Genomic DNA, 12,288 nt, shown 5'->3' with positions numbered 1-12,288 from the left:
TCCACACACACAGCCGCTGCCGCTGCCGCTGGTGCTGCTCCCAGCTCTGCTGGCTCTCTGCCTGTGCCTCTGCTGTGGTCGACTTCCTTCGTCGTCGGTTCGAAATTATTCGAAACAAAAACTGATAAAGCACTGATAAGGAGAGCGCGGTGCGGCGCGCAGTTAGATAACATCGCGAGCAGCAGCAGCAGCAGCGAGCGAGCTAGCGAATGAGTTGGGAAGGCGAGCCATTCAGCCAACCAGCAGCAGCAGCAGCAGCGGCAACAAACGGATACACACACACACTGGCGCGCACACAGTTGCAGATACAGATACAAAGATACATTCGCTTGCGAGGGGTGTGTTGTGCTGTGTTGTTGGCTGTGAGAGATGCTTTCGAGCGATATCGCGTCTACGGCTAATGGAATTCTGATTATTGCTTAGTGATAAGCGTTTTGTGTTTAATTGTATCTTTGTATCTGTATCTGAGAAATGCACATGAAGCGAAACAGAGAACGAAGGGGAGAAGGGTAGAAGCGGAGAAGGGTAGCAGGGTAGCAGGGGGGGAAGTGGAGTTACGGCTACAGTGGAATGGATCTGTTATCATTCGATGGACTTCCACCTGCTGCATCCCCATCCACCACATCCACATCCACATCCCCCATCTGTATCTGTATCTCCACATCTCCATCATCTCATTCTCTTTTTTGGCTCTCGGGGGCTTTTGTTCAGCTTTTCCTCCATTCCTCTGGCCTAATCGCAGAGCGTTGATCTATCTTTATGTCTGCCCTCTTCCTCCTCTTCCTTTTCCTCTTTGGCTGCTCCTCTCTTCTGATGTTTATCGGCGTTTGGTTTATTTCCATTTCCCTGGCAACTTTTTGCAGATGCAAAAACGTTTTCTTCTTTCTCAAGCGATAAAAATCTTCAGCTCGCTCTCTCTATCTCTTTTCTCTCTTCCTCTCTCTCTTTAATCAGCTGTTTTGTGTGCATGTTGCGCATGCGTTGTGGCAAGCGTTAAATCCACCCAAAACCCCCTACCCCCGTACTCCTGCCATCTGTGGCTGCACCCTCCTCTCTGCTGCCTCTGCCTGTGCCTCTCTATGACGATTATCTCGTTTGCCATTGTTGACTTTTAATTAGATTCATTAAACGTGCCGCTTGCCACTGCCACGCACCCAACCCCCTCCCCCTGCCATGTGACACCCCTTCATTGCCGCCAGAGAATACATATGTTGCGACTTGGGTGTACCCTAAGGAAGGGAGGGGGGATATTGATTGGATTAACTCTTGTCGAGTAAAAAAATGATGAAATGAGATAAGTTTATGGCAGAAATTGATCCCTTATAATATATACTTTTTATTACATTTTATCTTAGGGTCAGGTCATCTTTTAGAGATCGCAGTGATCCTTAAGATGAAACTACTTCTGGTATGATCGAATTTATAATCTTTACAGATACATCTGTATACATATGTCTCTGTACATATTGCCTTCCCATACTCTTCTCCCCTTTAAGAGGTATTGCCTTATTCGTTACACCTTTTATTTTGAAATGACTTTCGCCTTTCCTTTCCTTTCTGTGTGTGTGTTTTTCCCTGGCTGTGTGTGTGTGTTAGAATATCGTATATTTTCCACATTTTGTGGGTGTTGGTTTTTCCTTTCAACTTTTGTTGTTTTTTGTGTGTTTGTTTTTGTTTCTGTTCCGCGCTTATGCAGCGCGATAAACACTTCATGCGTGAATATCTGCAAAAAGGTTCTTTTTTTTAGTCGTTGTTGGTAAATGTGCCCCTCGCTGCGGCAACAACAGTTTTTCCTGTTGTTCTTGTTGTTGCTGCTGGTTGTTACGGGTTGTTCCTGGTTTGTTGTTTGCTGGTTGCTGGGGTGTTGAACTGCCGCCACCAAACACTTAATGTGGCATTGGGTTTTGGCCCCAATGTTCACGAAATGAGGAAGGTAGGGCTGTGCTAAGCGAGGATTCCTTACTACCTTCCATTCAATACACCCTGCGCTTCTTACCCCCTTTCTTTCGGCCAATCTCTCTCTGCCCATCTCTCGTTTCTTTGGCTTAATCTCTGCTCCATCTCTCTCTCTCTCTCTCTCTGTCTCCCCCTTTCTGTCTTAACAATTGTTTTGCAATTATGTTGCCACAAGTATCTTACACATGTCTCTGATGCGTGCGTCGGCTGCTGTGTTTCGGTGTGTGTGTGTGTGTGTATCTATGTGTGTCACTGTTGTTACGTGCTCATTTATTGACATAAATATGAACAAATGCGACAGATCAACGTCTGCTGATTACAGAAACAGAAAAACACAGAAAAACCAACAAAAAGCGTTTTCAAGAAAATAAGCCAAAAATAGAGAGAAAAATCAGCAACAAACAGAAAAACATAAAAGAAAACGCTCAAGCTTCGATGGTCGAAACGAAGCTGTAGACACCCTTGAAGATTGATCGCTGTCTATCGATAAACGATTTCCTAATCAACCATTTCTGCCTCCAAACATCTTCCGAAAAAGTCATAGAAGATATCCCCTTCCAGGGTATAGTAGGGTATCCCCCTCCAGGGTACAGGGCATCAAAATGTTTGCTGCAATTGCAAATGACGCAGCAGTACTCCCCCGTGAACCACTCCTGGCTCTCCCCCGCACAGACACCACAGACGACGACCTCGATGGCTCTCTCCGCTCCGCTCCGAAGCCACAACCGAAGCCACAGCCGAAGCCAAGCAGCGAGAGCCAGAGCTCTGAGCAGAGCGCGCAGATGCAACCGAACCGATAAGATCCTGACGCTGATAAGCCCAAAAGCAGCCAGCGAGCACAGCGCACAGTTGTTGCTGGTTTTCTGTTTTTTCTTTTTGGGGTTATTTCTACTTCTACTCGGGGATTGCTTTGTTTTGTTGCTTTGTTGCTGGTACTGTTGTTGGTATACCCTGGCAATTGATGAGAAAGATGGTATATGGGGATTTTATTTAAAGATATGCATTGGAATCCAGAGACAGCTTCGTTCTTGTAGAGATAAGTCACAGAAATAAGCGATCTACTACATAGATTTTAATGCAGAGACATGCATATATATTTTCTGTATACTTTAGCTGTATCTTGGAGATATCCATTATAAGAAAAAGCATTCCCAAGTAATCCCTTACAAATGTAGATCTCTCAGTCTATTAATTAAATATAAATCGACACAATGATGTCATGTGATTTTATGTGATGGTCACATAATCCACATAATATTTATATAAATATTCATGCCACTTCCACTTCCTATCGCATAATTATCAGAGTTACTCTTCTGGAACTATACAAAAAGTCAGGAGGAACCAGCTTGGATTATTTGTGAGATGATGGCACCCCCCTCTCGATAACATTAATCGACTTATAGGCTGTGGTATCCACAAACATCAAGTTGTATGGGTTTAATAGTGGGAAGAGCTATTATATTGTTATTATGTACCGATCGATCGAAAATCATTCACATTGGATATTTATTACAAACAGAGTGAGGGGCAAAAATGTTGAATTCCTCTTGGGCAGTGTACTGCTGTACTATCATAACATTTGAACTTCATTCCAAAAGGGTTTCTGTTTTCATTAAATACCAGAGATTCCCAGGTATCCTTAAGTCGTAATATCGACTCCTTTATCGCTTTTACTTGTTGTTTTTACTTACACACTCCCCATCACCATCTCTCTCTTTCTCTCTCTCTCTCTCTATCTGTCTGTCTCTTTCGTCGCTTTATTTCATTTCGTTCGCTTTTCGGGTAGATGGATCGTTAAGATTAGTTGCTGTTGTTGTTGTTGTGATTGTGGCAAAACATAAAGAAACAACACCAAAAACCCAGCAACAACAACAATGAAAAACATTTATCATTGAAATAAATCTACTCAACTTTTTTTTCGTTTGTTGTTTCTGCTTCTTTACGCCACAAAACTCCAAAAAACGAAACAAGAGAGCACTTTGCAGTGGATCGATTCGACCCTAAAGGTATCCCGTAATTGAAAACTATTTTATGCATAGATCAAAGTACTTTCTAGAAGTGTGAAGCTTACCAGATTAGTATCCTCAAAATTCTGATCAGATCATTGAAATATATAGTCGTATATGCATGTATGTATGTATGATATCTAAAGCGAATGCTTAAACTGTTGTTTGCCTAGATACAACAGGAACATAGAATTATTTATCCAATCTAAAAATATCTTAGATTCTGATTTTGTAGATTAATAAATACGATATCTGTTGCTGGCTTTTATTCGTTTACTGGATAGACAATAGTCCTATCTACAGGTGTGCAGGGTTTCCGAATAATATCTTAAAGATTGTGGATATCACAGGGTTTTTTCATCGTGAATTATCGGAATATACCTTCATCGGAATAGAGGCTTACAGAGGTCTCCCCCAGCTTCCTTTGCTCCCAAGATCCTGTTGTTTGTAGAGATGTAGCTATATGGATTCTGTGCTCTAGGAAATACTTATTTCTTGCTGTGTCATAGATACCCTTGTACTCTACGCTCAATGGGTGTACAAATTGTTGCTGTAACTCGAAACGCGCACATTGAAGTCAGGTCTCAAAATTGTATGAAGGGGAGTCTCGTTCCCTAGAACAGGGGGGTGTCCGAGGGGGACAGAAGAGGGGTCAGTGTTATATAATCAATGGAGCTGCTGAGCAACAGCAGCAGAGTTGCTCAACACTCATTTCCTCTGAAAAACTGCTCAACCTTGAGCTGCCTGCCCCCTCTCCTCTCTCTCACGCCACAGCAGGTGGTGTTGAGCCGCTGACAGTGGCTTCCCCCCCCCCCCCCCCCCCCCCCCTGCACAACCTGCTTATGTGGCGACTCCCCTGGGCCCAGGCCCTGCTCTGCGCATATTTATGAAGTCTGACAGATAAGCCCCCAACAGAGCAGAAACGATGACTTCATTGTAGCGAAATTAAATCAATTAACATAAGCAAAGGTGCGAGAGCGAGAGTCAACCCACCTGCGTCTCTGTGGTGCCCCACTTATCGCTGGCTGCCACCTTGCCACAGGAACAGAGCCACAGCCACAGTCGCAGCTCCAGCTACAGATCCCACTCTCAATTGGCTTCTTCTCCGTTGGTTGTTTGGTTGGTCTTCTCTCTCGCTGCTAATCTAGCAATCAATCAAAGTGATTTAAATTTCATGCCGCGTATCTGCTGCTGCTGCAGACCAGGAACCAGAGACCCACGATGGAATGGAATGGCATGCCATACCCTAGCATGGGTGGTAGAGGTAGGCTTGAGGATGATGTGCGGCAACAAATATATTTCTGAAAATGCCGATTAAGAACTCAACTCTCCCGAGCTCGGCTCAGTGTTGAGGTTGAAGGAATTATCGCTGGCAAACAGACGCCACAGACAGGGGAGGGAGAGAGGCAAAGGAAGAGCAGGAGAGGGTCCGAGGAGGATGACAAAATGAAATGTCATAAATGATTCGTAAAATGAACATTAACCCTTTCAAAGAGGGTGATAAATGGAACGAAATGATACTTCTATCCTTTGGGGAGTATTCTTTGACCAACTCCATGAGAATTTTCTTGTTTGATAAAGTTTTTCCAGTTCATTAGGAAGAACAATGAGTATTATAATACATGAAAGTATTGTGATATTAGAAGCTAGGACAGAAATGACATAAACTTCTGTTTCAATGACATTATACCCCTCCATGGATGCAAATAATTTGGTAGATACTTTGTACCTTTAAATCGTGACACAATACCATCAATCTTATCTTAAAATCAGTCAAAGTGATCTATTCTTTATTCTATTTTACCTGAAAACCCACGATAGATCTGTTCAAGATGGAACAGATTGTATGTAAACACACATTTCCTCCCTGATTTGTAGCCCTTTTTCAAACAATATCTTGATTAGTTCTATGACCTCTAAATCCATGTTTATCCATCAAATCAGTCAAAAAACAAGACATTCCTTGAATTTCTTTCCATATGCTATGGAGAATCATACAATTTAGAGAATCATTTAAAGAAAAAGCTCGGCATAAGATGAGATATATTGGATATTTGACAGAAATTAGGTTACAGATCGGGAGCTTCACTTTCTCTACCTAAAACTCCCTTAAAAATTTCTTTAGCATTGATAGTTCCCTGAAAATCCCCTTTTGAAACATTCTACCAATGAGTAAGAACACCTCAAACTCTCGCCACTCTTCCTACCTTTTGGTGAGTCATCGATTATCCTCCCAAAGATCTATCAACAATATACGGGCAGCTTCTACTTCTTCAAGCATTTGATCTATAAAACCCATCCGATACCCAGTGGTCTTCGCGTTTTATTGACCTCCTTTCTGGAGGCCTCTACTGGTGTTGTTTCTGGTGCTGCCACCATTCGCGGCGTTCGACTCTGCTAAGTGGTCATAAAATATGCTTAATGCATCATCAGGAAGCCGCCGCCGCCACTGGCCTCTATGCGGGTGCCACAACTTGCAACGCAACCCCCCCTCGTGCCCGGTGTTCTACGTTCTCACTCATTCCCATACCCATTCCCTTCTGGGCGGCTCTTGCTCTCCTTTTCGGCCATCGTAAAAATGCCTTATCGCCCAGAGCCGGAGCCGAAGCCGAGGCCGGAGACGGAGCCTCCAGTCCGTTCGTTCGTTCAGTCATCCGTTGGTAAGTGCGAGATTAAAATATTGGATAAAGGCAGCAGAAATGCACAGACCGAGGAGCAGGCAGTGCGATAACAGAAATGGGAATGGAAATGGAAACCGTATCGTATCGTACATTCGTTCGTTCGTTCGTTCATTCGTTCCTTATGGGATGTCGTCGTGGAGTTTCGTTCGCTTTCAAAATTATTTCCACGTTATCGACAACGGAGCTGGCTGGCGCTGGCTCTGTTTTGAATACGGCCCTCGCCCTCGCTCTCCCTCTCCCTCTCTCTCTCTTTCTATCCCACTGCATGCAACTCTCTCGCTCTCGCTCCCTTCTAAGTGAGTGATAAACACGAGTTATCGCATCAATTAGTTCGGCGTCAAGTTGACGTCGTTAAAGGCAGCAGCAGAAACAAAAGCCACGAAGCGGAGAGCAGACTTCGGATCTCCCTCTCTCGCTCTCTCTCTCTGTCACCGACTTAAATGAGAGAAGGCGAAAGTCAAGCCATAAAACCCGAGCTGTTCTTTTTCTGGATTCCTTCGGCGACTTTCGTAATGTGAGAGAGATGACGCGGGCGCGACGGACGACGACCGTCGACTGACAAAAGTGTCAATGATCCTATAACCGATATTAAGACAGTCCCTCCCTCTCTCTCTTTGTGTCTGTCTCCCTGTCGCCTGTACGCAAATTGAGCTCAAAAGTGGCTTGTAAAACAGTAAACGTTTTAGGGAAGGGTCGGAGTCGCCGTCGCCGTCGTCGTCGCTGTCGTCGTCGCCAGTCATCAAATGAGCAAATGACGAGACTGGAAACCAAAACCGAGACAGACTCGGACTCGGACCACGTAGGAGGGCCAGGCCTCAGGTAGAGAGATGCAGATACAGCACACGCCAAAGCCAAAGCCAAAGCTAATTGCTATCCTGTATCTGTGTCTGTCCGACTGCCTGTCTGTCCTGCCCACAGAATCTGCTGCGTCCTTTGACGTTGGCCTGTCAACGGCTTCCACAGTGCGTCAAAAGATCTCGAGTGGATAACGGGGCTCGAGAGCGAGACGACGACGACGACGACGATGACGACGCCGACGTCGCCCGCTATCGCAGCCGGAAGTGCCATCATAAAAGGAAGGTGCAATAAAAATATTTTACACGCCTCTCGCCCGCTCTACTCTCCTACCTTGTTCTCCCTGTCTCTTCCTGTCTTTCTCACTCTCATCAGAATACCTCTTTTGGGTGCCTGACTACTTGATCAGCGCCTCAATTGGCAATCAGAAGTGGGAGGAAAGGAATAACCGAAGGATGTGACGAATTAGGGATACACTTAAACTCGGATTAGGCATGGAGAGGCATCAATTTTTAAGGAATGCTCATATAAGGGATTAGGAATTTCCAGCGATATCATAACTGATTCTCGAAGGTATCTTTATCGGGTACAGGATCTGTAGAATAGATCTTTTTCGAGTTCCCAAATCTCCGAAATCTTGTGGCATCCAGAATTCTTAAGGAAAGAGAGCTTTCAGTCAACCTTCAATTAAGACGTGTATCGAGAATACATAATAGAAAGGTTCTACATCTATTATATCTACCTTAGATACATCTATAGATCATTCTCATTAGAGCTGGCACTCCTTAAACTAAATTCTAAGACTAGAATTACATCCTCTAGCTGTTGTACCCTTTCCCAGTGAGTGCCCAAACAATGTCGCTCCGGCGTCTGTCTCAATCTGAGTGAACCTTCCCCTGATTCATACGCGATTGTGGCATGCCACACATGCAGGGGGCACTTGTGTGTGTGTGTGTGTGTGTGTGTGTGTGTGTGTGGAGAGAGATGACAACGAGCGACAGGGAGACAAGGAGACGGTGGCGAAGGCGAAGGCATCAGGCATCATCGGAAACGCTTCTCTGTATGGGCTCTTATCAGCTGGCATTCCTTTTCCCAGTTCCACGTCTCAGAGAGTCTCAGTTTTAGTTCCAGTCTCCCCGTGTGGCATTGTTGTCGCTCCCCATGTGCCCCCCACCCCGCCATCCTTGCAACTTCAGGCGGAGGGCGGAAGGCGCAACGGAAGAGTGAGTCATGCCCCGAAAGTGTGTTTGGCGTAGCACCATAAAAATCATAACCGTTTATATGTGGCACCACCTACCCCGACGCGTCGTCATAAGTGGTTTGCCCTGAAGGGGCTCTTCCTCTCTCTCTCAGTCATCATCATCATCATCCTCATTGTCATTGTCCTGCGCTCCTTCGGCATACATATCCCTCCGTCCTAGAGATCTCTATCTGCCAAAAGTTCTGGTCGAATAAAAAAGGCATTTGTCCTGGGCCAGCCGGCAGAGGGAATGTCCGTCCTATCGGGTCAAGGTTCAACTTTCCCCAGGATCATAACAATTTTCGTAAATTACAAATTACTCACGAGAGGAGGCGGTGGAGGAGGGAGAAACACTGGAGGTCCTTCGCATAAATAAAAGTCATGTTCATTAAAGCACGCACCAAAAACGCATGAAGGCGGCGCGTATATCCTTTATCCTGTTGCTACTGCTGTGTGTGTGTGTGGGGGGGGGGGGGGGTGTGTGTCTGTGTGTGTCCTGCGACTGGGCCAGGATGATAAATCCTCCAGAACTGCAGCCAAATGACAAACTGCAAGGCAGAATGCGAGGCAGAATCAGAGAAGAGGCAGCACGCAGGACAACGCTGCAGCTGATAAGGAATGCTCACAGAGAGAGAGAGAGAGAGAGAGTGGGGGCGGCAGGGAGAGTGTGTGGCACAGAGTCTCCCAGAGCATTTGTCTCAGTGTAGCGGGCGGGAGCCATTAAATTGACAAAATACCAACACAGCAGCAGCAGCAGCAGTCGCAGAGTCAGTGGCAGGGTAGCCAGGGGTAGCCACAGAAGCAGCGGCAGAGGCAGGGTTCCCAGGATTGCCAGTGGGGGATGGGGAGAGTTCTGGCCACAAAAAGGACATTCCTCAAATGCTCTGCTCTCCGAGAGCGAAACAGAGAGCGAGAGATATGGGAATGGAACGGAGGAACCCAACGCCATATTTTATATTTTACATTCTTATCGCAAAACTCTCACTCAACCATTCAAGGGGGGTGGAGTGGGGGCACAGCCACCCACCCAAAGAGTGAGAGAGAGAGAGGGACAGAGACAAAAAGGAATCAACTCGCCGGAGAGCGAGTGGAAAACTGATAACACCCGGCGCTAATGGGACCAAACAATGCCAAATGGAGCAGCGCACAGTCAATGCAGGCAGGACCCACCAACCCACCAGCAAGGACATACACAACAACAACAACAGCAACAGGGGGAGGAGCAGCAGTCTCCCCGGCCACAATAGAAATGGGCTGGGCCCCGTCTTATCTATGGCCATCAATCAGGCGAGCAGCGACCGGCGATAAGCAAAAAGATTTGAAATGGAGTAGAGTGTGCCCTCCCCTCTCTCCCCGCCCCCAACCCAGAAGAGAGAGAGAAAAGGAAAGGGAGAAAGCCAAAGAGAGAGACACGGCATAGACGACACACCCGCATCCGTACTAACAATTCGTGTCACGACACGGCACGAGGCACATCTTTTGCACTGAAATAAAAACGAGCTAGCACTGAAAGGCCAATACTTTGATGAAGGAATAGCAAGGGCAGCTCCGGAAGGTCGTCGTTATTTCCTTGATGCTCAATGGAAACTCTGGAAAGTAAAAGATTACCATGAGAAAGGCAACTCTGGCGAGGTTTGAAGTACATTTGATGTGAACAGGAGATACCTTTAGATCTAAACTAACTCGAAAACAGGTCCAGAAATCACACCGATTTCCCTAAGCCACAAAATTGATTTAGGAATCAGCTGTTCGGATGAGTAGCAGATGGAAATGGTTTCAGGAACAGCTGTTCAGCCCTTTACAGCGATATATGAACATAAAATATTATCCGTATCAATTTTAGATGAAGAGTATCTTGGAAAGATCAGTTTACAAGCTTCTTTCGGACAGGAAAAAAGACAGACTTTGGGGTTTTTAATAGACAATAATATATAGTATTGGCGGCACATCGTATAATAGTATGAATAAAGATTCGAGCGAATCAGGGACTTAAATCAACAATAAATGTTGAAAAGATACAGAAATGTTCAGGAAAAAAGTCCTATTTGATCTGTTGCAACATCACGACTATTTTCATCCTTTTTTCCAGTGTCCTGAGTGGGTGGCTGAATGGTAGCGGGAAAGGTTTTTGTCCTGCGAGGACTGCTGGCAGAGATAAGCGACACGATGCGATGCGATGCGAGGCGAGGCGACTCGACGCGGAGCGAACCGAAAGCTCACTCTGAATGCAGACGACACAAATGGCCAACGGGAGGCATGTGGCATGGGGTATGGGGCTAGAAGCAGCCACTACTACTATAGTAGTTCCTGGGCAGCAGGTGCTGCTATCACCTGTTCCACACTCCACCCGCCCCTCTCCGCTCTCCTCGCTCCCTCCTGGAATCCTCCCTCCGTTTTTGTTGTTCTCCGAGTGGAATTTCATTTTCTGCTCGCGGGCTCATGGAATATTTTCACTTGCCGTTGTCGCTGTTGGCCTTATCATTCAGCCAGCTCTGGAGCAGTCGCCTGCTGCCTGCTGCAAGGATATGGAGCAGGGCCAAGGGGCATGGGTCATGGGGCAGTGGCAGGACATGCCACCAGGAGGCAGCAGAGTGTTGCTTATCGCCACACGCACACACACACACACGGAAGGGAGGAGGCAGGAGGCAGAGATGGAGGATGGATGGAGGATTGAGGTTTTAACCCGGAGAACGGACCAAGCGGAGCAGAAATGCCATTCTGAGAGGCAAAAACAATGACAACCGGTTGACAGGCGGCGGCAGCCAGCCCATACCCAGCCCTCGCCGCTTAATGCCTCCTCCACCCCCTCCCTTCCTGTTGCAGCGCTGATAATGCCTTTTCAGTGTTGGAAAATGTTGCACAATTTTTGCATTCAATGAATGCAAAAAATTGCTAAATGAAATGATTCGCTTTCACATTCAGAGAGCCCGAAGGGAGACAGGGAGTAAGAGAGCGAGAGAGAGATTTGGGGCAGAGAAAATGAACTCTTTTATGCCTCAAAAAAGTACCAATTGATTTCCCTCCCCACCCACCTGTTATCAGGAGTCCCTACTCCCCTTACACCCCTCTGAGCCCAGCCCCCCCGCCACCTGGAATGGCCTTTACTTAATTAACTGAAGTGAAAATGCCGCCTGCTGCATGCCCCATGATAAACAAACATTTTTCGGTGGGTGAATGAATGGACGTGGAGCAGGAGGGGGAGCAGGGTGGTGTGCTGCTTATCGCCCGTTTGGAATGTGCCAAGCCATTCGAGGAGCAGGAGGAGGAGGAGTAGGGCACAGGCGACAGGAGCAGCAGCAGCAGCGATAAGAGCCATGGAGTAGCCCGGTGTTAGAGGAGGAAGTGGGACGGCACCAGGACGGGGCACAGCAGCAGGAACCAGCGCCCAAAGTCCTTGCTCTATTTTCAGGGTGCCAGAAGGTCCACTCTAGATATCCTTCTCGTTTCGTGTGCGATACAAAACACACACACAATGAAACGAGAGAATAGAGGAAGGGATTTGGAGGGATAGAGTCTGGAAGTGTGAGAGAAGGGAGATAGTGAGAAATTCAGGTGTTCCTTCTCCGATTATTTCCCTCTAGGGCTAGCAATTGGGCGCCCAATTGTG

The 12,288-nt window shown here is 46.5% G+C and overlaps 1 protein-coding gene across 2 annotated transcripts in view; it reads right to left on the bottom strand.

Annotated features, from left to right (window-relative positions):
- LOC108162346 (zinc finger protein ush) overlaps positions 1-12,288 on the bottom strand; it is a 78,275-nt gene that overhangs the window by 25,105 nt on the left and 40,882 nt on the right. The window lies entirely within an intron of this gene.

This window comes from Drosophila miranda, chromosome 4, assembly GCF_003369915.1.
Source record: "Drosophila miranda strain MSH22 chromosome 4, D.miranda_PacBio2.1, whole genome shotgun sequence".
Taxonomy (NCBI): domain Eukaryota; kingdom Metazoa; phylum Arthropoda; class Insecta; order Diptera; family Drosophilidae; genus Drosophila; species Drosophila miranda.
This window is presented reverse-complemented; position numbering and strand designations above follow the sequence as displayed.